At 42.1% G+C, this 27,252-nt stretch overlaps 1 protein-coding gene and 1 pseudogene across 1 annotated transcript in view; one reads left to right on the top strand and one right to left on the bottom strand.

Annotated features, from left to right (window-relative positions):
- Nucleotides 1-27,252, bottom strand: part of LOC126284516 (Down syndrome cell adhesion molecule-like protein Dscam2) — a 1,260,408-nt gene that overhangs the window by 800,245 nt on the left and 432,911 nt on the right. The window lies entirely within an intron of this gene.
- LOC126289143 (5S ribosomal RNA) lies at nucleotides 12,386-12,503 on the top strand (annotated as a pseudogene).

Below are 27,252 nucleotides of genomic sequence, written 5' to 3'. Positions count from 1 at the left end.
AGGATAATTAATATACATAAGAATTGGAAAGAAAACTGAGGATCTGTTAGACGCTGATCAGTACGGCCTTAGGAAAAGTAAAGATACCAGGTAGACGGTCCTGACGCGCTTGATAAGGGAAGCAAGACTGAAGAAGAAACAACAAGAGACGCTCTTGGGTTCTGTCGACCTGGAAAAAATAAAATAATGCAAAATGTTCGAAATACTGAGAAAATTAGGAAATGATGGGTAAATATGCAATGTGTAAATCAACCAAGTGTGAATAATAAGAATAGAAGACCAAGGATGAGGTGCTCAGGTTAAAAAGGGTGTAAGACAGGAATGCAGATCTCTGCCCCCACTGTTCAATCTATACAGTGAAGTGCCAATGACGGATGTAAAAACACGATTCAAGAGCGGCATCAAAAATGTTATTGCAAATATTTACTATCAAAATCAGTCTTGATCACAAATTATTTATTCCTGTGACCGGTTTCGTCCACAACTGTGGTTATCTTCAGACTAATGAGTAAGAACCTCCATCTGGTGGTCTATACCACCAGATTTACCAGTTGGGATACCGCAAAGATGAAGAAGAAGAAGAAGAAGAAGAAGAAGGAGGAGAAGGAGGAGGAGGAGGAGGAGGTGGAGGTGATTTACCACCAGACTTACCACCAGAAGGAGGTTCTTACTCATTGGTCTGAAGATGATCACAGTTGTGGTCGAAACCGGTCACCGGAATAAATAATTTGTCATCAACACTGTTTTTGATAGTAAATATTTGAAAGAAAATAGATGATATAAGAGGAGGTCACAAAATTTCCATTCGAGGACGTGGGTATACAAACACCGACGTGAAGGCAAGGGGCGAGTACGGCATTTTGATGTGCGTGCAATAAATGCGGAAACTTGAATTATGGCGACGTTATCACCAAGTGCTGCCGAAGGGTACACATCCATCGTGGAATGAAGAATGCGTATGGAGCAGTAATCTTGTCGAAAACCACCGTTTGGAAAAACTGCCACAGGGTGGTGCTCTTTCATGGTAACGCAAATGTCGTAACCTAGAAATTACACCACCTCAAGTGGGAAGCACTAGAGCAACTGCCTTATATCCCTGATCTCTCCCCAAGCAATTTTCACGACTTAGGCCCCTTAGAGAGTCGAGGATTCCTGTCGGACTACGATCCCCAGCAGGCAGTTGGGGACTTCATGCAGCACGATACGGTGTTTTAACAAACGGATATCTCCAGTCTGGTGCTCACGGCGATTTCTCCTGACTGGCATACCGATTCTGGATTTACCGTCTTCGAAAGGAATCTTTTTAATCGCCCTTTTAATATTTGTTGTCGACATTGCTAACTTCAGAGAACGCAAAGAAGAATTACAGGATCTGTCGAATGAAATGAGCAGTCTAACGAGTACAGAATACGGATTAAGGTTAAAACAAAGAAAAGCGGAAATAACGAGAAGGAGCAGAAATAAGAATAGCGAAAAACTTAACATCAAAGTAGACGAAATTAATAAATTCTGCTACCTTAGAAGAAAAACAACCTATAAGGGACCAAGCAAGAAGGAAATAAAAAGCACACTAGCACTGGAACAGTGTGACATTTCTGACCAAGAGAAGACTGTTAGTATCAAACAAAGGTTTATATTTTAGAAAGAAATTTCCTAGAATGTACGTCTGGAGCACAGCATTATTTGGTCGTGAAACAAGGACTGTGAAAAAAAACCGAGAATAAGAGAATCAAGGTATTTCAGATATCGAGGTACAGAAGAATGCGGATGATTAAGTGACTTGATAAGGTAAGGGACGAGGAAACTTTTCGTAGAATTGGCGAAGAAAGGAACATATGAAAAACACTGACTTGAAGAAGGGTTACAATGATAGGGCATGTGTTAAGACATCAGGGAATAACTTCAGTCGTACCAGAAGGATCTGTAGAGAGTAACGGAAATGGAAATGATCGTATGGCAATGTTGGCCGGGAGGCCCCATTCGGGGGAGTTCGGCCGCCGTATTGCAAGTCCTTTTTAGTAGACGCCACATCGGTGACTTGCGAGACAATGTTGATGAAAATGGCGATGAAGGATACACAATAGTCTCCTGCTGGGAATCGAATCCGGGGCCCCTTCCGTGGTAGGCGGTAACAGAGGCGGACATAAAAACTGTAGATGGAGAAAGAAATTGTGGGTTTTTGCTACTAAATGTCAAGAAACGTCGAATGTGGGTAAATGCAATGTAATATCTATAAGGAAGCCAACAATATGCGACCTATCGTAATGGGAACTTCGTCTAATTTTTGTATGCTCGATCATGAAAGTGACCGATATAATTGTAGCTCGTCCCCAACACCCGAATGTGAACCGCGACGACGTTAGTTGCTAGAGAATGTGATTCATCTGGCCTTACCGATGAATTTTATGCAACCTGCAACGGCTTCAAAAACCAAGCGCGAAATTTTCATATTCTCCAACTTGCTACGAAGTTTCACATTCTTCCACTTGCTACGTGCAAATGTTAGCCCAATGGAAAAAATGAACAGGACTTTTTTGTAGGATATTTAATGTAGCTAAATTTTGTACTGGGATAAGTTTTCGCTAGAGAGTCATTGAAATAGTGTGTTACCCTCCGTTTCATACGTTTTTATTGAATAATTCGAGAACTACGGCCTGTGGTGTTAACGTGTCCCAGTACAAAATTTATCTTCATTGAATTTCCTACAAAAAGGACCTATTAATTTCTCCTACAGGACTAACAGCTTGGGCGCATATATATAAGTTATACACAGGATGATTCGTTGATACTAACTTTCAGGGATGATAGGGAAGGTCAAATGTATTGAGTTCACGGACCCTGCTCCAGAAACGAACGAAGTTATAATACAAAATTGTTCTGATGGCTCCGACAGTCGAATTCATGCATGGTTGTTGCTAAGGTAGTAAGGTAAACCATTTTCGTAGGTGATAGTGTGGACTAAAATGAGAAAAAAAGTCTAGTAAAAATGCGCTCCGAACTCCATGATTGATGATGCAGGAGCACTTGTTCATCTTCGCTACTGTGGTAGACATCTCCCCTATTCAACAAGTGCTCATACCTCTTCAGGCATGCATTTTAGAGCCAATATTTACTGTGCTTTTTTCTTGTGTTCGTTCACACTGCTACCTCTAAAAGTTACCTACCATAAATTCTTGGCAAAAATAGTATCTCTACGTGTGTTCCACGGACAGAAGCTTTAGAATGATTTTCGCTCGTAAATTTCGACTTGTTCATTTGTGAACAAGGGTCCCTTAGCTCAAATTGATACATTTATCCTTCACCATCATCCCTACATATACATATATATTCAGGCGCCTCTGGCTGTAGGGTCTGTACCGTCCTTAGATGACGTTCCTCACGACACCTACACGCCCTTGACGTTTATCGCTGTAATTTTGAACATCCCTTACATACAATGCTCGTTTTGTGGCGGTGGTAACCAGTATCCCCTGGTACCACACCGGTACCTCTGACGGAAAAAAAATTAGAGCTCCACATTTTGAGACATAGTACGACAGAAATTTACTTTCTACCAATATAAATACTGTATTAACAGTTTAAAAATGTACAGAAAAGCTTTAAAATAACGATTTAGGAGGTCTGAATTTCAAAACACCCTCCACCCCACCCCCTGTGCAAGTTCTCAATGCCAGAACCCCTTTTTGTACAAATCAAGCACTATGTGGGAGTCTTTCCTAAGAGTCGTCAAGAGTGTTTTTTGTGGTGTTTCGGAGTATATTTGCAGTTTAAGCTTTTCAGCGTACAGCTGGAGTGAGCCCAAAAGAATACTACTCGTCACGTCTTGGTAAGTGTCGGTGTGTTTCCTATTACAAACAAAATTTTCAAAGTGGAAGATTACGTTCCCATCCGATATATAAGTCCCAAAGTAAGACAGTGCGATATTCGTTGTATCGATATGTATTGACAGGAATATTAAAACACGAGTACTCAATCAGCGACTGAGCAGCGCTGATGCATGGTAGCAGCGGTCAGCACGGACCAGGGCGGAACTGATCCACTGGCGGGGAACTGTTTATTAGCGTGTTTTAACATTTATTTTGACACATACTGACATAACGAGTATCGCTCCAGACTAACCTGTGACCGCCCTGTCGAGTGGTCACGTAAAATTCCATTTCAAAAATCATTTTGTTTGTCGGGGTAATGGAAAACAAACGGACGCTCTCCGTCAGATCAGGGCATCGCATGATGGACGTGGTGAGCATTATTTATTTGGATTGACTGCTGCTACATATTGCAAAATCTGGGCTGCAAATATGTTCCGAACACCAGAGAAAACGAGCCTGACTACTTTTAGTAGACACACCTGGTAAATGTGCATGTACACTCCTGGAAATTGAAATAAGAACACCGTGAATTCACTGTCCCAGGAAGGGGAAACTTTATTGACACATTCCTGGGGTCAGATACTTCACATGATCACACTGACAGAACTACAGGCACATAGACACAGGCAACAGAGCATACACAATGTCGGCACTAGTACAGTGTATATCCACCTTTCGCAGCAATGCAGGCTGCTATTCTCCCACGGAGACGATCGTAGAGATGCTGGATGTAGTCCTGTGGAACGGCTTGCCATGCCATTTCCACCTGGCGCCTCAGTTGGACCAGCGTTCGTGCTGGACGCGCAGACCGCGTGAGACGACGCTTCATCCAGTCCCAATCATGCTCAATGGGGGACAGATCCGGAGATCTTGCTGGCCAGGGTAGTTGACTTACACCTTCTACAGCACGCTGGGTGGCACGGCATACATGCGGACGTGCATTATCCTGTTGGAACAGCAAGTTCAATTGCCGGTCTAGGAATGGTAGAACGATGGGTTCGATGACGGTTTGGATGAACCGTGCACTATTCAGTGTCCCCTCAACGATCACCGGAGGTGTACGGCCAGTGTAGGAGATCGCTCCCCACACCATGATGCCGGGTGTTGGCCCTGTGTGCCTCGGTCGTATGCAGTCCTGATTGTGGTGCTTACCTGCACGGCGCCAAACACGCATACGACCATCATTGGCACCAAGGTTGAAGCGACTCTCATCGCTGAAGACGACACGTCTCCATTCGTCCCTCCATTCACGCCTGTCGCGACACCACTGGAGGCGGGCTGCACGATGTTGGGGCGTGAGCGGAAGACGGCCTAACGGTGTGCGGGACCGTAGCCCAGCTTCATGGAGACGGTTGCGAATGGTCCTCGCCGATACCCCAGGAGCAACCGTGTCCCTAACATGCTCGGAAGTGGCGGTGCGGTCCCCTACGGCACTGCGTGCCGGTCTTGGCGTGCATCCGTGCGTCGCTGCGGTCCGGTCCCAGGTCGACGGGCACGTGCACCTTCCGCCGACCACTGGCGACAACATCGATGTACTGTGGAGACCTCACGCTCCACGTGTTGAGCAATTCGGCGGTACGTCCACGCGGCCTCCCGCATGCCCACTATACGCCCTCGCTCAAAGTCCGTCAACTGCACATACGGTTCACGTCCACGCTGTCGCGGCATGCTACCAGTGTTAAAGACTGCGATGGAGCTCCGTATGCCACGGCAAACTGGCTGACACTGACGGCGGCGGTGCACAAATGCTGCGCAGCTAGCGCCATTCGACGGCCAACACCGCGGTTCCTGGTGTGTCCGCTGTGCCGTGCGTGTGATCATTGCTTGTACAGCCCTCTCGCAGTGTCCGGAGCAAGTATGGTGGGTCTGACACACCGGTGTTCTTTTTTCCATTTCCAGGAGTGTATATATAACGTTTACAATTTTATTTCTCTTTTCTTTTAAATAAAAACGTTAACTGGTTTTCTTTCCTTTAAGACATTTATTAAAATTCATAAGATAAAAACAATCAGTTATTCCCGATTACATACGACAAAACAAAAAAGTCACTACTATACAGGAATAGAAAATTGTTAAGATTTTTTTGTGGCAGTCATTTTTGCAATCGTAGTAGTTTAAAAGTTCCCTCTAAACTACCTAATTCGGAAAATTATTACCTTTTATTCAAAATAATGCTTTTCATTAACAAAGATTTAACTTTATCAAATTTTTGCATTGTACTTCCTTTCGTTCACTTAATACACTTTTTTACATTTTTTCATACATCTGTCTCAGCCAGAATTTTCTGACACTGAAGTCAGATCAGAAGTACTACAAAAATACACATTTTAACTAAAGTTCAGTCTTAATCACAACAATGATGTCTCAATAACATAGGTGACCGGTTTCGGTTATATTTGTATAACCATCTTCAGACCCATGGTTTCCTTGGAGGATGGTAGGCGGAGCTTTCCTCAGCTGCTAGGAAGTCAACTGATATCCTCGTAACTACGGCCGTGTCAAAAAGGAGCGGCAAGTTTCTCTGCCCGACAGCTCATACAGTCAAAACTTGTTTCTTTCTGCCTCTGAATAAATTGTAACTTTGACATTTATAGGGTGCTTTCTGATTATAATTTTAAATCTGTTTCTTTTAAAAAATGCTTTTAGACACTATTAAAGTGAATAAAATTCCCATTTGTTAAAAGGAATTTGGTCATGATTTCATCAGTTAGTCCCTGGCAACTACTTCCATGCTTACATAGAGTGATTACTGTGTTAATGTTCTTGATGAATCGCTAGTAAATAAAATAAATTGTTAAGAATGTTGTTGTTGTGGTCTTCAGTCCTGAGACTGGTTTGATGCAGCTCTCCATGCTACTCGATTTTGCGCAAGCTTCTTCATTTCCCAGTACCTACTGCAACCTACATCCTTCTGAATCTGCTTGGTGTATTCATCTCTTGGTCTCCCTCTACGATTTTTGTCCTCCACGCTACCCTCCAATACTAAATTGGTGATCCCTTGATGCCTCAGAACATGTCCTACCAACCGATCCCTTCTTCTAGTCAAGTTGTGCCACAAACGTCTATTCAATACCTCCTCATTAGTTATGTGATCTACCCATCTAATCTTCAACATTCTTCTGTAGCACCACATTTCAAAAGCTTCTATTCACTTCCATGCATGGCTACACTCCACACAAATACTTTCAGCAATGACTTCCTGACACTTAAATCTATACTCGATGTTAACAAATTTCTCTTCTTCAGAAACGCCTTCCTTGCCATTGCCAGTCTATATTTTATATCCTCTCTACTTCAACCATCATCAGTTATTTTGCTCCCCAAATAGCAAAACTCCTTTACTACTTTAAGTGTCTCGTTTCCTAGCCTAATTCCCTCAGTATCACCCGACTTAATTCAACTACATTCCATTTCCTCCTTTTTGCTTTTGTTGATGTTCATCTTATATAGTCCTCTCAAGACACAGTCCATTTCGTTCAACTGCTCTTGCAAGTCCTTTGCTGTTTCTGATAGAATTACAATGTCATCGGAGAACCTCAAAGTTTTTAATACCTGCTCTGAATTTTTCTTTTGTTTCCTTTACTGCTTGCTCAATATACAGATTGAGTAACATCGGGGAGAGGCTACAACCCTGTCTTACTTCCTTCCCAACCACTGCTTCCCTCTCATGTCCCTCGACTCTTATAACTGCCATCTGGTTTCTGTACAAATTGTAAATAGCCTTTTGCTCCCTGTATTTTACCCCAGCCACCTTTAGAATTTGAAAGAGAGTATTCCAGTCAACATTGTCAAAAGCTTTCTCTAAGTCTACAAATGCTAGAAACGTAGGTTTGCCTTTCCTTAATCTTTCTTGATTAACAGCTCATGCATCGAAGCTGCTTACAAGAATAATATACAGAAGAATGGAAAAGAAAATTGAGACTGCGCTAGGTGACGATCAGTTTGGCTTTAGGAAAAGTAAAGGCACGAGAGAGGCAATTTTGACGTTACGGCTAATAATGAAAGCAAGGCTAAAGAAAAATCAAGACACGTTCATAGGATTTGTCGACCTGGTAAAAGCGTTCGACAATATAAAATGGTGCAAGCTGTTCGAGATTCTGAAAAAAGTAGGGGTAAGCTATAGGGAGAGACGGGTCATATACAATATGTACAACAACCAAGAGGGAATAATAAGAGTGGATGATCAAGAACGAAGTGCTCGTATTAGGAAGGGTGTAAAACAAGGCTGTAGCCTTTCGCCCCTACTCTTCAATCTGTACATCGAGGAAGCCATGATAGAAATAAAAGAAAGGTTCAGGAGTGGAATTAAAATACAAGGTGAAAGGATATCAATGATACGATTCGCTGATAACATTGCTATCCTGAGTGAAAGTGAAGAAGAATTAAATGATCTGCTGAACGGAATGAACAGTCTAATGAGTACACAGTATGGTTAGAGAGCAAATCGGGGAATGACGAAGGTAATGAGAAGTAGTAGAAATGAGAACAGCGAGGAACTTAACATCAGGATTGATGGTTACGAAGTCAATGAAGTTAAGGAATTCTGCTACCTAGGCAGTAAAATGACCAATGACGGACGGAGCAAGGAAGACATCAAAAGCAGACTCGCTATGGCAAAAAAGGCATTTCTGGCCAAGAAAAGTCTACTAATATCAAATATCGGCCTTAATTTAAGGAAGAAATTTCTGTGGATGTACGTCAGAAGAGAATCGAAGCATTTGAGAGGTGGTGCTATAGACGAATGTTGAAAATTAGGTGGACTGATAAGGTAAGGAATGAGGAGGTTCTACGCAGAATCGGATAGGAAAGGAATATGTGGAAAACACTGATAAGGAGAAGGGACAGGATGATAGGACATCTGCTAAGACATGAGGGAACTAATTTCATGGTACTAGAGGGAGGTGTAGAGGGCAAAAACTGTAGAGGAAGACACAGACTGAATACGTCAAGCAAATAATTGAGGACGTGGGTTGCAAGTGGTACTCTGAGATGAAGACGTTAGCACAGGAAAGGAATTCGTGGTGGGCCGCATCAAACCAGTCAGTAGACTGACGACAAAAAAAAATCTTTCTTCTAAGATAAGTCTACGAAATCCAAACTGATCTTCCCCGAGGTCGGCTTCTACTAGTTTTTCCATTCGTCTGTAAAGAATTCGTGTTAATATTTTGCAGCTGTGGCTTATTAAACTGATTGTTCGGTAATTTTCACATCTGTCAACACCTGCTTTCTTTGGGATTCGAATTATTATATTCTTCTTGAAGTCTGAGGGTATTTCGCCCATTTCATACATTTTGCTCACCAGACGGTAGAGTTTTGTCAGAACTGGCTCTCCCAAATCTGTCAGTAGTTCAAATGGAATGTTGTCTACTCAGAGGGCCTTGTTTCGACTCAGGTCTTTGAGTTCTCTGTCAAACTCTTTACGCAGTATCGTATCTCCCATTTCATCTTCATCTACATCCTCTTCCATTTCCATATTATTGTCCTCAAGTACATCGCCCTTACCACCTTCCTGCTTTCCCTTCGTTGCTTAGAACTTGGTTTCCGTCTGAGCTCTTGATGTTCATGCAAATTGTTCTCTTATCTCCAAAGGTATCTCTGATTTTCCTATAGGCAGTATCTATCTTACCCCTAGTGAGATAAGCCTCTACGTCCTTACATTTGTCCTCTACCCATGCCTGCTCAGCCATTTTGCACTTCCTTGTGGATGTCATTTTTGAGACGTTTGTATTCCTTTTTGCCTACTTCATTTACTGCATTTTTATATTTTCTCCTTTCATCAATTAAATTCAATATGTCTTCTGCTACCCAATGGTTTCTACTAGCCCTCGTCTTTTAACCTACATGATCCTCTGCTGCCTTCACTACTTCATCCCTCAAAGCTACCCATTCTTCTTCTACTGTATTTCTTTCCCCCATTCCTGCCAATTGTTCCCTTATGCTCTCCCTGAAACTCTGTACAACCTCTGGTTCTTTTAGTTTATCCAAGTCCCATCTCCTTAAATTCCCAACTTTTTGCAGTTTCTTCAGTTAGAATCTGCAGGTCATAACCCATAGATTGTGGTCGAAGTCCACATCTGCCCCTGGAAATGTCTTACAATTTAAAACCTGGTTCCTAAATCTCTGTCTTACCATTATATAATCTATCTGATACCTTTTAGTATCTCCAAGGTTCTTCCATGTATGCAACCTTCTTTCATGATTCTTAAACCAAGTGTTAGCTATGATTATGTTGTGCTCTGTGCAAAATTCTACAAGACGGTTTCCTCTTTCATTTCTTAGCCCCAATCCATAGTCACTAAGTTTCCTTCTCTCTCTTTTCCTACACTCGAATTCCAGTCACCCATGACTATTGAAAAATGGTTAAAATGGCTCTGAGCACTATGCGACTTAACTTCTGAGGTCATCAGTCGCCTAGAACTTAGAACTAATTAAACCTAACTCACCTAAGGACATCACACACATCCTTGCCCGAGGCAGGATTCGAACCTGCGACCGTAGCGGTCACTCGGTTCCAGACTGTAGCGCCTAGAACCGCACGGCCACTACAGCCGGCCGATGACTATTAAATTTTCGTCTCCCTTCACTATCTGAATAATTTCTTTTATTTCATCATACATTTCTACAATTTCTTCGTCATCTGCAGAGGTAACTGGCATATAAACTTGTACTACTGTAGTAGGTGTGGGCTTCGTATCTATCTTGGCCACAATAATGCGTTCACTATGCTGTTTGTAGGAGTTTACCCGCAATCCTATTTTCCTATTCATTATTAAACCTACTCCTGCATTATTCCTATTTGATTTTGTATTTATAACCCTGTAGTCACCTGACCAGACGTCTTGTTCCGCCTGCCACCGAACCTCACTAATTCCCACTATATCTAACTTTAACCTATCCATTTCCCTTTTTAAATTTTCTAACCTACCCGCCCGATTAAGGGATCTGACATTCCACGCTCCGATTCGTGGAATGCCAGTTTTCTTTCTCTTGATAACGACGTCTTCTTCAGTAGTCCCCGCCTGGAGATCCGAATGGGGGACTATTCGACGTCCGGAATATTTTACCCAAGAGGACGCCATCGTCATTTAATGATACAGTAAAGCTGCATGCCCTCGCGAAAAATTACGGCCGTAGTTTCCCCTTGCTTTCAGCCGTTCGCAGTACCAACACAGCAAGGCCGTTTTGGTTATTGTTACAAGGCCAGATCAGTCGATAATCCAGACTGTTGCCCTTGCAACTACTGAAAAGGCTGCTGCCCCTCTTCAGGAACCACACCTTTGTCTGGCCTCTCAACAGATACCCCTCCGTTGTGGTTGTACCTACGGTACGGCTATCCGTATCGCTGAGGCACGCAAGCCCCATACCAACGGAAGGTCCATGGTTTATGGGTTGTTAAGAATATTCTTAGAAAATAAATCATGGTTCATGGGACAAAACAAGTAAAAAGTCGTCATTTTAATGTGAGGGGATGGTCACGATCTGACCTGAAAGGAATCTTCTCATACGAAGCGTTGGGCCACGCTTCCTGCCAAAAAGAAGAGACACATATTGATTGGCGGTGTTCTAAGGGTGTAGGAATGGAAACAGAAACTTGTAGAAAATGTACTGAAAGGAGTGTGAGTTTCAGGGGATCGGGTGGCTGATTTATGGCCTATGTGTTTTAACAGCAGTTAGGATCTGCCATCTGAGCGCGAACCTGGACGCCGTGTGTGCAGGAGGGAGTAGGGCATGGGGATCGATCGAGAGCACTTCTTTGCCGGGACTGGTAGAAGACACTTGCCTCTGAGGAGGGAGATGTAGACTTCACTGGCAAAAGCCACAGCAGACAATCTGGCGGCTAGGTTTCGAGAAGCGTTGCTTGTGATGCAAAGAGCACTTGAGTCCTTTCTGCGTGAACAGATATGTTATTCTTTTTATCCGAATGAGGATTCCTTATCTCTCTGTGGAGTCTGAAACACATTGAAGCGGTTCTTTATGAGGGAATACCTGATTCGAATTTCTAATCCTAGCTGAGGAGCAAAGCGAAATCTTGTGTTCTGTCTTGCACTAAAGTCATTTCTGCCATAGGAGTTCGTGGAAGGCATATGCCCCCAATGTGTAGGGAAAGAATTACAGGTATGCCACGTACATCATCTTCACAGAGCCCAACACTCCAATAATCAGAACACCGGTTCGGCACAAAGAAAATGGTTCAAATGGCTCTGAGCACTATGGGACTTAACTGCTGTGGTCATCAGTCCCCTAGAACTAAGAACTACTCAAACCTAACCAACCCAAGGACATCACACACATCCATGCCCGAGGCATGATTCCAACCTGCGATCGTAGCAGCAGCGCGGATCCGAACTGAAGCACCTAGAACTGCTCGGTGACAGCGGCCGGTTCTGAAAGTGACAGTAAGGGTGTGGCGCCTTTGTTTTCCACCGCTAATCAGTATCAGTTAACTCTGTGTCCATATAATAATATGGCGTGCGGTCTAAGGGAAGTCAAACATATGTTCTGCCAATGTCGAAACTGTCAACGGCCTTGCCGCAGTGGTAACACCGTTTCCCGTCAGATCACCGAAGTTAAGCGCTGTCGGGCTGGGCCAGCACTTGGATGGGTGACCATCCGGCCTGCCGAGTGCTGTTGGCAAGCAGGGTGCACTCAGCCCTTGTGAGGAAAACTGAGCAGTTACTTGATTACGAAGTAGCGGCTCCGCTGTCCTAAACGGACACACGGCCGGGAGAACGGAGTGCTGACTACATGCCCCTCCATCCAGTGACTCCTGTGTCATGAGGATGACACGGCGGTCGGTCGGTACCGTTGGGCCTTCCAAGGCTTGTTCGGACGGAGTTCAGTTTTTTGGTTTCTATTGTCAACAGCAGGCTTAGGTCGACAGACAGGTCTGGGTTGGCAAAGGCAGGGTCATTTTAATCATATGTAGGCGTGAGTCTTCCATTGTCGAGAACACATTAGGCAACGACACATACACATGCTATATGTTACATACACCACGGACATTTACAAATAAATTAAATCTATTTTCCCTATACTAATTTTAATAAGGTTTCAGTACCTTTACTAGTAACGTATCACCAAAATGCACTTGAGAATTAAAATTATTTCATGTTTGCATCTACATCTGCATATAAACTCCGCAATCCACTATACGGTGCGTGGCGGAGAGTACCTCGTAGCACAACTAGCACCTTCTCTCCCTGTTCCACTCCCGAACAGAACAAGCGAAAAACGACTGCCTATAAGCCTCTGTACGAGCCCTAATCTCTCTTCTCTTATCTTTGTGGTCTTTCTGCGAAATATAAATTGACGGCAGTAAAATTGTACTGCAGTCAGCCTCAAATGCTGGTTCTCTAAATTTCCTCAGTAGCGATTCACGAAAAGAACGCCTCCTTTCCTCTAGAGATTCCCAGCCGAGATCCTGAAGCATTTCCGTAACACTCTCGTGATGATCAAAATTACCACTAACAAATCTAGCATCCCGCATCTGAATTGCTTCTATGCCCTCCCTCAATCCGACCTGACAGGGATCCCAAACTTTCGAGCAGTACTCAAGAATAGGTAGTAATAGTGTTTTATAAGCGGTCTCCTTTACAGACGAACCACATCTTCCCAAAATTCTACCAATGATCCGAAGACGACTATCCGCCTTCCCCACAACTGCCATTACATGCTCGTCCCACTTCATATCGCTCTGCAATGTTACGCTCAAATATTTAATCGACATGACTGTGTCAAGCGCTACACTACTAATGCAGTATTCAAACACTACGGTATTATTTTTCCTATTCATCTGCATTAATTTACATTTCTCTATATTTAGAGTTAGCTGCCATTCTTTACATCAATCACAAATCCTGTCCAAGTCATCTTGAATTCTCCTACAGTCAATCAACGACGACACCTTCCCGTACACCACAGCATCATCAGCAAACAGCCGCACATTGCTATCCATCCTATCCAACAGATCATTCATCTGGGGCACTCCAGATGATACCCTCACCTCCGATGAACACCCACCATCGAGGACAACGTACTGGGTTCTATTACTTAAGAAGTCTTCGAGCCACTCACATACTTGGGAACCAATCCCAACCAATTGGATTTTAGAACCAATAGTACCCTGACCGACTCAAATGTAAGATCGTTGCCTTCAATATGCAGGAGTCAAATTTTGAATGCCTGTAAGGCACTCTGTTGCTCCGATGTCCAGCATTGCCAGTACGTTGAATTACAGCAGATTTTCAAAACAAACAACAACTGCTCCTCTTTGCCGGCACTGCTACTACGTTTTCTCTCAGCTCCTCCGGTGGTGGAGAGCAGTTATAAGAGCATTCGCATGATGTTACGTCCGCAGTAGAGCCAGCAGATAAGGCGCTATGCGGGCTCGCAGCACAGATCTCGCTAGCGGATACCGACGGAAGCGGTCGCCATTCTCCGCAGCCGGCATTGTTCCTTTGAGGCCGGCGGGCGCGTAACGGATTTCATTCGTTCTGGAGTCTCTCTCCGGCCAGTAGACTCGCCCACATCACATGTGGTTCGAACTACACGTACCTTTGTTCCTGGTGTGCTGTTAATAATTCTACAGAAGTTCGTAAAGCCATTTCGCCTTCTGAAGAAAAGTTCAGTATATACGCATTTTACTGAAAAATATATACGGATTTGTACTTTGAAGACGAGTATTTTGTTCTCAGAAAGCACCTCCAGAGGTGCAGAAACTCCTGAATGTAGTTGCATATTACGAATTCACGTTAAAAATGGAAAAACCGTCATACAATATTGTGACTCCCGCTTTGTCGATGAGGCTTGCTTTTAGCAAGGCAGCCAAATATCCGTTCGCATACGAGCTTCGCCATGGCAGCCACAAAATCGACGTCCGACAAAGTGCTCGCCTCTTAGCATTGTAGAGCCAAGCACAGGCAGTCTGCGTTCCTCGACTGCTTTACAACAGCTTTTCCTGGATGCCAATAAACTCCTAGCATATAATATTTATCATTTATCTACGGTGTGGTTTTTTGACACATGGAGAGAGAGAGAGAGAGAGAGAGAGAGAGAGAGAGAGAGAGAGAGAGAGAGAGAGAGAGAGAGATACATACAGTGTAGAGCATATATCTACAGTGTAAAATCTATATACAACAATCTAGAGTAGTAGTTTCCAATCTCTCTCAGACTGTTACCCCCTCCCTCCATCGACGTCAGCGCCTAGCAAAACTTTAAACTGAAAAAGAAGTTTCTTTGAACTCTTCCATTATTAAAATGACGGAAGGTAATCGATATTTAATTTTTGTAGCTGTTTTATTAAACCACTAAGTAATGATTATGTGAAACAATTGCTCTTACTTACTTCTAACAACTTTTGTCATGGGATGGTGACGCAGTTTGCAGTGCATCGTGAGTGCTACCTCCAACGTTGTAAGAAAAAGGAAGTTAACGTTTCACATTGAGGATAGTCACTTGGTACAAAACATGCTCCCTCTGAAGCATCTTCCTCGTTAGCGGTACTTGCCTCACCCATACCATGCACCCTCATTTAAAATGAACCAGATTAAAATGTATGCACTATACTTAGAGATTTCTTCTTTTTTTTTTTTTGTGCTTCATCAGTCTTGTGACTGGTTTGATGTGGCCCGCCACGAATTCCTCTTCTGTGTCAAACTCTTCATTCTTCATTTCAGAGATGCAACCTACTTCTTCAATTATTTGCTGGATGTATTACAATAGCTGTCTTCCTTTACGGTTTCTACCCTCCCAACTCACCTTAGAAGGATGGAAATCCGTCGCTGATGTCTTACCAGATGCCCTAACATCCTACCCCTCTTGTCAGTGTTTTCCGTGTATTCTTTCCCTCACTGATACTCTGGAGAGCCTCATCGTTCCTTATGTTATCAATCCATCTCTTTTCAACATTCTTCTGTAGCACCGGATGTCCAAATATTTCGATTCTCCTCTTTTCCAGTTTTACCATAGTCCATGTTTCTCTAACACATAATGCGGTGCTCCAAACGTACATTCTCACAATGTCCTTCCTCTAATTAAGTCCCTTGTTTGATACAAGTAGATTTCTTTCGGCCAGGAATGACTGTTATTCCAGCGCTAGCCTCTTTTTGATGTCCTCCTTGCTCCGACCGTATTGGGTTATTTTCCTGCCTAGGTAGCAGAATTCCTTAACTCATCTACTTCGTGTTCAAGAATTATGATGCTCAGTTCCTCGTTGTTCTCGTTTCTGCTTCTTCTCATTACTCACGTCTTTCTTCGATTTACTATCAATCCATATTCTGTACCCATTAGACAGTTCATTCCATTCAACACAACCAGTAATTCTTCTGCATCATTACTTTGGATAGCAATGTTGAGAGCGAATTTTACCATGGATATCCTTTCAATTTGAATTTTAATTCCAAGCTTGAACCTTTCTTTTATTTCCTTCATTACTTCTTCGACGTACAGATTGAAGAGTAGAGGCGAAAGACTATTTTTATTTTTATTTATTTATGCATTTATTTTACCTGGCAAGATTAGGGCCTTCAGGCCCTCTCTTACACCTAACCAGGCATACTCAGGTTGAACGAGTTACAGTTTCTACTTAACATTAAGGACATATAGCCTATTATGCAGTATTGATGTTAAAGAAAAAAAATAGATATTATAACAGTAGTACAATGATAATTATAACAATAAAAAATAATTAAAACAATCAATAATAATAATAGTAATAGTAATAATAATAATAATAATAATAGTAATAATAATAATAATAATGACTATGTATATGAAAGTAAACATACTTTTCTTTTCTGAATGTCAGTCCCATTGTTAGTTGGGAATTTTCTTGCAGCTTGTGAGTTATTCTCGTCGAGCAGAGACATAAGACGATAGAATGGGGTGAAAGAGATATGTAAGAGGTAGATAGGTTAGAGGAAGAGAAATAGAACGGTAAAATTCGAAGCTGTGATGGAGAGGAGAAAGAAAGAGATGGGAGGGGCACAAGAATGGTGGTTATACCGTCCCTAATATGTAAGCTTTGAGTTCCCTCTTGAATGTTGAGTAGTTCTGGATAAGACGCAGTTCACAGGGGAGCGCGTTCCATAGCCGTATGGCTGAGATGGAGAATGACACGGAGAAAGATTTTGTGTTATGTAAAGGTACAGCCAAGATGATAGACGTATCCGATCTGGTGTTGCGATTGTGGAATGATGATAGGTGTTTAATGTGAGAAGATAAGTATTGGGGGCACCAGTGGCTAAGAAATCGATGAAGTAAGCACATCGTGTGGAGATCGCGTGCCGTATGTGGGCGTATCCAACTCTTTCTTACACCCTTTTTAACCCGAGCACTTCATTCTTCTTCTTCGAGTCTTATTATCATTTCTTGGATCTTGTACATGTTGTATGTTTCCTGTTTACCCCGTGTATCGCAAAATTTCGAACATCTTACACCATTTTACATTGTCGAATGTCTTTTCCAGGACCGTAGTCGTTTCGATGCCAGTTATCCCATTGATTTTTGAAATTCTGATGGAGTATCATCTATCCCCTGTGCCTTATTCCATCCTAAGCCTTCCAAAGCTCTTTTAAATTCTGATTCTAATACTAGGGCCCCTATATCTTCTGTATCGACTATCATTTTTTTCTTCAATCATCATAACAGTATTACCGGCCAAAGGAATCTTAAAATAACTCCTTCTACGTATCATCTCTCTCCTCTGCATTTAACGGTGGAAATCTCATTGTACTCTTCATGTTACCATCCTTGCTTTCAATTTCGCTGAAGGTTGCTTTGACTTTTCTATACGCTGATTCAGTCCTTCCGACAATCATTTGTTTTTAGATTTCTTCACATATTTTACTGCAACCATTTCACCTTACCTTCCGTGAACTTCCTGTTTATTTCATTCCTAAGTGACTTGTACGTCTGAATTTCTCTAAACATTTTTGCGCTTCCTTCTTTCGTCGATCAGTTGAAGAATTTCCTCTGTTACCCATGGCTTCTTCGCAGTTGCCTTCTTTAACATTTTCTTTGCAACTTCTGTGAGCGCACTTTCCAGGGATGATCACAACTTTTCAATTGAAGTGGCTTCTGAGCTATTCCTTATGGCAATATCTATAGCCTTTAGCCTTGGAGAACTTCAAGCTTATCTCTTCATGCCTTAGTTCCTCCGTATCCCAATTGTTTGAGCATTGATTCTTCCTGACTAAGCTTTTAAACTTCAGCCCACTCTTCATCACTACTAAATTGGGATTTGAGCCTGTATCTGCTCCTGCGTACACCTTACAATCTACTATCTGATTTCGGAATCTCTGCCTGACTAATATGTAATCTAACTGAAATCTCCCCATATTTCCCTGCCTTTTCAGAGTATACCTGCTCCACTTGTGATTCTTGAACAGAGTATTCACTATTATTACCTGAAATTTATTCGACAACTCAGGTAGTACCCCTCGTCTTTCATTCCTACTACCAAGCCCATGTTCTCTCGTAATCCTTTCTTCTACTCCCTCTCCTACACCCACATTCCAATCCTCTACGACGTTTGGATTTCATCCCCTCTACGTAGACCTGTTGTTTGTATGTCACTTGATTGCTGAACTCCCTACTTTTGAATTGTCAAAAGTTAGAAGACTTTAGACTGCCAATGCTTTGTGGATGACCTTCGCCACTAATAATGATAATAACAATAACAATAATAATGAAACAATTTAGACCCTACTGCACCATGGTAAGCCCTACATAGTTGTTGTTGCGCTGTGCTCTCGACTAGTTCGTTCATCTATTATGATGAAATCTGATTAAAAAGAAGTGCATCATACCGGTTTCGCTGTAAATTGGATAAGCACGGTTGTACAGCAACTATCTCATTCCTTCCTTGCAATTCCTGCTGTCTCGTGACACTGCCAAGATCTCTCTCTTCTTCGCTGTCATAAACTGTATGATTATTACTGGCTTCCACCTACTTCAGTTTTCTCCTTTTTGTACTCTGGTACGAGCATTTCAGTGCTGGTTGCCCTATTCCCTTCTTTTCCCTACTACATCAGGGCATGTCACTCACATGAGAAAAACTTTTTGGGACAACAGAATTTTGAAACCTCACTTACGTGAAATTGAAATAACGCAATATTAATTTTACATCTCAAACCGGATTTTACCAGCATAAAAAATTTTCATGTACTTCGGCACTACAACATATGGTTCCCAGAACCGTTCTGATGATAACGGAGACGCTATACAGCATATTTTTACGCAATAAGTCATTTTATAAACTACGTTCTCGTTTCACACAGGATTTTTACGTGCGTATTTTACGTGTACAAATAGGGTAACTTAGAACCTCTGAATCTCAGAAACGGATAAAGATATCAATAAAATTTTCAAGGTTGTTCGATATCGGGATCTTAGGAATATACCGTAATAAATTCAGTCACTTGCTATGCATAGAAGTCTTCGAATTCGCGTCTCCGTTCTGGGCGTTTCAGTCCGGAACCACGCGGCTGCTACTGTCGTAGGTTCGAATCCTGCCTCGGGCACTGATGTGTGTGATGTCCTTAGGTTAGTTAGGTTTAAGTAATTCTAAGTCTAGGGGACTGATGACCTCAGATGTTAAGTCCCATAGTGCTCAGAGCCATTTGAAACACGTTATTCGAGGAAGCGATTATGAAAATAAAACGAAGTAGGATTAAAATTGGGTTGGAAGCATCTCAATCATGATTCGCGGATGGGTGTGTTATCTGCAGTGAAAGTGGGGAAGAATAAAAGGACTTGTTAAGTTTAGAAAAAGTATGGAGGATCAAGGAAGTTCGTCATAAAAATCATCCCTACTCAAAATAGGTATACTAGTGTCAAAAACTGGGTTAAATTTAGGAAGAAATTTCTGAGACTGTACGTGTGGAGCACAGCATTGTCTGGTAGTGAATCGTGGACAGTGTGAAAACCGTAAAAGCGGAGAAGCTGTTGGTCTGAGATGCTACAGAAGGATATTGGAAACGGTGTGAACAGGTAAGGAATGAAGAGATTCTGAGCAGAAGTCATGAAAGGAAAGACCTTTAAAAGACTGTCGATAAGAAGGGATAGGATGATCGCACGTGTGTTAAGATATCAGGGGAGAGCTTCCTTGATACTAGACTTCCGTGATCATAGAGAGAACTGCAGAAGGCAAGAGGTTTTGAGGGATGACTGATATTGGGATATATCCTGCAAATAACTGATGACGTTGGCTGATAGCGCTGCCCTGAAGTTTAGAGAATACCACAGGAAAGCAAGCCGTGCTGGGACGGGTCAGGCCAGTTAGGATACTGAGATCCAAAACGGACAAAAAAAATTGAAAGGTTAATATCAATCAGTCCTAAATTTATTGGAGCAGATATAGATTTCGACTATTATTTTGTCATCATAGGCGCAGTTACCAAAGAGTGACATAGGACACAACATGTCGGAGCGTAAACATTAATAAATGACACGCGTTTACGTTACTAACACAAACCTACGTCACTCTTTGGTAACTGCACCGATGATGACTGTGTAACAGCCGAAATCCAGATCTGCTTCAATAAATTTTGCGACTAACTGCTGTCCTTCAAATTTGAATACTCAACGGTCGCTGCGCATACTGGGATCTAAAGGATTCCCACTTAGTTAAAAAAATTAGAAGAGGTGAACACATCGCTCTCCCGTATTTTTCAGTTTGCCAGTAGTTATTGCCGTTATTTCCCATTCATGTAAGTTCTCAGTTGGGCAATGCTCCTAGCAAGGAAAAATCACTGGTAGTACTAGGAATTGAAGTAGGGGCCTTTGCAAGGAAGGCATTTATGTACGTTGATGTCGCAGTTATTTTTACTTATTATTTTTTCTTGTATTTTGATACAGAACTTTGGTTGAAAGCTGAAAAACACATCTTCCTAAACTTAAAAACATATCTTCTGGTCATCTAACAAAGATCTTCTGAACAAGTAAAAAAATTTTTAGTAATGAGAAAACCTTTTTTAGAATCAAGATACTCTTTCTGAACAGCAGAATATAGTTCTTGAAAATAAAGAAAACGAACGCTCCTTCGAAAAACAGAGAAGTTATTCTTTGAAAAACTGAGAAGCTGGTTTTGGAGGAAGTAATGTTGCTCCTACGAAAACTAATAAATCTTATACGGACTATGACAACCCTGCTTCTAAAACATTAAAACCTTCTTCGAAAAATATTAAAGTACTTAATCACGAAAATTAAGGCTCTTCCTACAAAGAAAATAATATATTTCTTCCGAAAGATTAATCCCTTGTGGAAAAACTTCTTCGAAACAACTAAACTCTTCCTTGTAAGGATCTCAAAGCCATTCTTTGAAAAAAAAGGAAAAAAACTAAAACGTTTCTTTGACTGACAGAACTAAACGCTCTTCTTTGATATACTTGAGCCGTCGCGTGGTTGGCGCCAGTGTTCTCGCACTTAGAATGGCATCGCTGCCATCGATTATAGGGTGTCCATCTTTGCCTTCCGCGATTCAGGCCGGTGGTCGGTTGGTTAAAAAGAGAGAGAAGAGAGACAGCGGGCGGATATTCGCAGGGTCGGACGTGGCTTGTTGGCGTTTACCGTGAGACCTGTGGTACGACGCCTGTACGCTGTGGGCAGGGTCAGCGAGAGATCCCGGCAGTGACTTGATGGGACCTCGGGTTTGATATGGCGGTGGTGCACTGTTGTGTTCTGGGGTTTTTCTGCTGCGAGGACATGTATGGGTTCTTGTTACTGGCCATTGACATTGAGATGTGTCAATAATTCCTGTCATATTTCGAGATTTGTATTCGCGGATTTGCTTAAGCTGACGGACAAGTATTCTATGAGCTCAAGACGTTATTCAATTACGTGGTATCTTAGTTTGTTATAGGTTCGAAGTATTTAATGTGTTATTAATATTCTGCTGTTTGCTTTGTCTGGAGAGGAGCTAGTTCTGTGAAGTAGTCGTTCATATTTTATTAGTGTGTTACGCGTTGTGCCTTTTCCTATTAATTGTTTTTTAAGAAGCTACAGATGACTCTGTGTATGTTGCAGGTAGCTGAAACTGACGTGTTCACGGGGGTCGCGTCCTGACGGGGTTGATAGTGGCCATTTTTGCTACGGCACATCCGGCTATCCTTCAGTACATTTGTCTCGCTTATACCGTTAATACGTTTGTCGAGTGGAATTAGAGCTTACTGAATCACCTCATATCTTGAAGTTAAGTTTCTCCCTTCCCAGGGCGCGAACCTTCGTGGATATAGTCGTATTCTCATCTGTAAAGGTTGATAGAGTTATTCATTTGTTCTCGTTACATGTATGATTATTTATCTTGTTATATTTAATGTCAGTAAAATGTGTTAGCGAGATCCGAATTGGCGCGTTGTGTTCTACTCTTGTGGAAACAAATTTACGTGATTTTATTCCTTTTTTAAATAGGTTTCGGATGCGTACATTTTGCCTCAATGTTTGGTGTTTTTATGGCTTCCACGTTAATTAAAATTGTAATAAAGGTAAATTTAGCAACGAAGGATTTCGTGTATTTATTAGTTGCTAAGTGGATCCTAAGTTAAGTGCAGGAATATCAATACTGATATTCTAGCATTCCAAGAAAAAATCCTTATATAAACGTTTTTATAAGACAACAGGTGACCATCCTCTTGGACGCTGTCGAACATTGCTACGGAGGTGAACTGCGATGGGACACAGTGGCGTTAAATATTAGGCCTGCCAAATTTGTATGGGCCGATTAGCTTATTTTCATGTACACCTGGAAAAACACTTTTTGAGACTTCTTCTGCTCTTGGTGTTGTCTGCTATTGCACCAAATTGTGTATAAATAACGAAAAGCTCGGTGGTAGCTACTGCGTATTGCTTTCTGGGCCATACAAATGCGCCACCATTGCGTAGGTAGTTATCACGTCCCAGACGAACTCACAGCCGGAATACGGCTTAGCTCTTAGGAAGAAGGAAGACTATTGCCTACGGACCGCGCTGAAGTAGCGAGGGAAACGCAGCAGCAGTGCCGGCTGGAGAATGCGGAATGACGTCCCCGGCTAGGGCAGCGGGCGGCCCAGCTATACGCCGCGCGCATGCAATATGCGCGGCGGCCGATCGCTGTTTACGACTGTCGGCTGTTTACGAGTCCCCGCTGGCCGGCCCCAGGTAGCCAGTCACGTCCGGCCAAGGCGAGCCCGGGCACACACTGCACGCTGTACTATTCACGCCGGCGGGTTCTCCACCTGCTGTACGTGCCTGATGCTCAATGGTCACGTCTACCTCGCCGACGGAACTCGCCCACTGTCCAGGAACGTCCGCCGCTGTCTGGCTATGGCAACTTGTCCTCTGACAGTTTGCAGACTAGACAAAATTTACCTGCAGACGGTCGGGTTACCGTTCACTGAGGCAACAAAAGTCATGAGATACCTCCTAATATCGGGCCCGGCGTAGCGCACCAACTCGACGTTGCATGCACCCGACAAGTCTTTGGAGCAATGCTGCATCTACAGCTGTCCATGTGGCGGTGGAGAAATTTCTGCACGGAATAAACTCTCGATTATGTCTCCTAAATATTCTATGGAATTCCTGTCGGGCGCTCGGTCGGTGTGGCAAGATCTTTCGCTCGAATTGTACACAATGTTCTTCAAGCCCTTCAAGAACAATTGTGGCCCGTTTGTAAAGACATTGCTTTCCCCGAAAGTCGATAATATTTTTTTTCTTTTGTGTATTACCTTGTCATAGGATGTATGTATCATTTATTTCAACTATTCTTCATTTGTTAATACGTCACATTGTTTCTTCATTCATTTTGCTACTCTTTTATATTTTATGTTGTACAAATTTGAATGTTTTGGTTTTATATGCTTTGTAAATTTTTGGTTATGCTAGGAGAAGTACTGTGTCAGAGAGAGAGAGAACGACTATCGACAGAGAGCGTGTGAGTTGTGGTATCGTGGCCGGTTCGCGGGTGGAGAAACGTTGCAAAGTGCGGCGTGAAAGACGGCGAAACGCAGAGGAAGAATTAATTACAGTGCTTCCTGTGTTGTAATAGGAGATCGTGCATTATTAAGGGAACAGTAAAACCTGAAAAGTATATCGAGTGTTTGCGGTGGCGATTTTACATACTGTGTGAACTTGTGACAATTAGCAGTGAACCAGAATCCATTGTCGTGTGAAGACACTAACTGTTAGAATTGCGAAAAAGTGGAACAAACCAAAATATTAAGTAAAAGAACAGTGCTGTGATTTGATTAAGAAACATTTACTACATCGTGCAAACTGTCTTAAAGACGACGACGTAATTTGAACTGATGTTTAACGGGCTGTTATAGTGATAAACACATGTGGCTGTTTTCCTGTGGCAACACGGTGAAAGAACTGTGCGAAGTATTGGCATTAAGCGGCTATATATCGTAAATACTAAAGACATTGCATAATTCCGACCTATCTTTTTACGCTTTACGACCGCCGACGTCATATGTGCGTATCGCTGTGCCAATGCTTTTGTGGCCTCAGTGTATTACCTCCTGACAGACGGTGCCATATGTCCAGGAATGTCTACGGCTGCGTGCCTACGGCATCTTCTCGCCTGTTGCTAACTAGAGAAAATTTACCTACAGAAGGTAGGATTATCATATTATTTATTTTTACCGGGAGCCACTCGTTTTTGAGTCCCTTGCCTGACCCCTCACTCAGTTTGCACTTTTTGGCAGGTTTTTAATATACAATAAAAATGCGTTATTTAATGCGAATGAATGCTTTCCCGTCGTATACAGCTGGTGAAGAGCTCTCGGGCTTCCAGTAGGGTGGCGGTGTCTTCAAACTGCGACGTTCTTCGCTAGAAGATGATGAGTATGTCACTCGTTGAAACATCGCAGTTTGTAAACAACGCCACCCGACTGGAAGCCTGAAAACTCTTCACCAAATGTACTCCTTACCTATCACTTCAATTTAAGTAGAATCGTGCCCTGGGTCTAACAACAGTCAACTAGTAAATTTATCGCACTTAAAGAAACTTTTCTGTAAATGTTTGAATTTCCTCATTTTGAGAAATGAGAGGGAACTTTCTGTTCCAATTGGTAAAAATCTTTCTAAAGCCAAGATCATATTAATATTTCTCTATGTTCAACAATCGGTTTCGACAGACTTTGCTGTCATCTTCAGGTTTTCAAAATTTTAGTTAAAAAAACGCGTTCATTTTAAGTTGGAAACTCACGGCAAGTTGTCATGTCAGTCGGTAAAATGCTGCAACTCATACAGTTGTACCATGTACGCTGTTTAAGGTGCATCAGTAATCAGTCGAGCACGTTTTGTATTATCGCGGAATATGGGAGAGAGTGTCACTGAAATGATACAGAATTTGGGCTGGACATCATTGAAAGAAAGTCGTTTTTCGTTACGGCGGAATCTTCTTACGAAATTCCAATCACCAACTCTCTCCTCCGAATGCGAAAATATTTTGTTGACACCGACCTAAAAAGGAAGAAATGATCACCACGATAAAATATATTAAATCAAGGATCGTACGGAAATATATAAAGGTGTTCGTTCTTTCCGCGCGCTATACGAGATTTGAATAATAGAGAATTGTGGAGGTGGTTCGATGAACTCTCTGCCAGGCACTTTAATGTGATTTGCAGAGTATCCATGTAGATGTATACGTAGAATGTAAACAGGTGTCATTTTACTGTATATTGTGATTTTTGTGACGTAACAGTCATATGTGAGCTCTACACGTGTACGAACGTGGCCATGTACACAAGGTGCTTAGTGACTGTAAATGTTTTATTACTGTCAAACATTTGTACAAGCTGCTACATTGTATCCACTAACATGACAACGTGGCATGTGGTAGCGAAGTCTGTCGAAACCGGATGATGAACATGAAAAAATATTTTGCGATCTTGGCTTCAGAAAGTTTTCTACTTTGTAAATGTATCATGCCATGATTTGTTTGCTCTCTAGTGGTTCTTTGCTGAACTCTGCTTAAAGTTTGTTACTAAATGTGGTAACGGAATTTTGCTAAGGACTTTGAAAGTGAAATGTACAATTTTTACACTGTCAGTTAGAATTATATTAACACTGTTATTTAAAATATAGTGGCACGTCTGTATTTCAATGGTGAACTCTGGAGAAAGAGCCAGACCGGGAAGCAGTGGAAAATACTTGTTTTTAAGAGGTGTTAATATTGTTGCTGACGACTCTGTTCTCTTCGACGAAATAAGTGCTTTAAAAACACTCTACATGATGAATTCTGTAACACTGCTGGGGAAAGTGTAGCTGAGAAATGGTACCAATAGATGAGCAGTAGTGTTGATTGCATGGAAGTGGTGCAGCACTATCTTGCGATACCTTTACATAATGTGGCTGTAGAGAGAGTAATTTCTCTGATAAATGTTCAGTGTACGGATGAATGGAATAAGCTACCGTTGAAATCGTAAACCTCTTGTTTACTGTACCGTACAACGTGAAAAATGTAGCACCTGCTCAGTACCGCGAAAGAATTGTTTGCTAAAAATATTTCTTAGAAATGTCCACGGAAACGAAAAAAACCCACTAAAATAAATCACATTATCTGAATTGCCCCGGTTTTTCAACATTAAAACATGGTAACCCTAACACAAGGGTGAAACTACTGGTAGAAACATAACGGAATATAGTCGAATTACGTCAGACGAAGCTGAGGGAATTAACTTAGGGAACTAGACACTTAAAGTTTCGTTATTTTCACAGCAAAATAACTTGCGGTGGCCAAAGTTGAGAGGATACAAAATGTACTCTGAAAATAGCAAGAAAAGCATTTCTGAAGAAAAGAAATTTGTTGACATCGAGTGTTAGGAAGATCTTTTTGAAAATATTTTTATGGAGTGTAGCCATGTATGGAAGTGAAACATCGACAGTAAAAAATTTAGACAAGAACATAATAGAAGATCTTGAAATGTGGTGCTACAGAAGAATGCTATTATTACATGAGTAGATCACATAATTACTGGGGAGGTACTGAACAGAATTGGGGAGAAAAGAAATTTGTGTCGCAACCTGACTAGAAGAAGGGATCGGTTGATGAAACACATTGTGAGACATCAAGGGGTCATCAGTTTAGTATTGGAGGAAAGGGCGTGTGTGGACAAGGGTGGCGGGGGGCGGTAAAAATCATAGAGGAAGACCAAGAGATGAATACTGTAAGCAGATTGAGAAGGATGCAGGTTGTAGTAGTGACTTGGAGGTGAAGAGCGTTGCGCAAGATAATAGTAGCATACAGAGCTGCAGCTTCGGACTAGCAAACAATAATGTTGTAGAATGAGATTTTCACTCTGCAGCGGAATGTGCGCTGATATCAAACTTCCTGGCAGATTAAAATTGTGTGCCCGACCGAGACTCGAACTCGGGACCTTTGCCTTTCGCGGGCAAGTGC

This window comes from Schistocerca gregaria, chromosome 1, assembly GCF_023897955.1.
Source record: "Schistocerca gregaria isolate iqSchGreg1 chromosome 1, iqSchGreg1.2, whole genome shotgun sequence".
Lineage (NCBI taxonomy): Eukaryota > Metazoa > Arthropoda > Insecta > Orthoptera > Acrididae > Schistocerca > Schistocerca gregaria.
The sequence above is the reverse complement of the archived record's forward strand: the minus strand, read 5'-3'. Positions and strand labels throughout refer to the sequence as shown.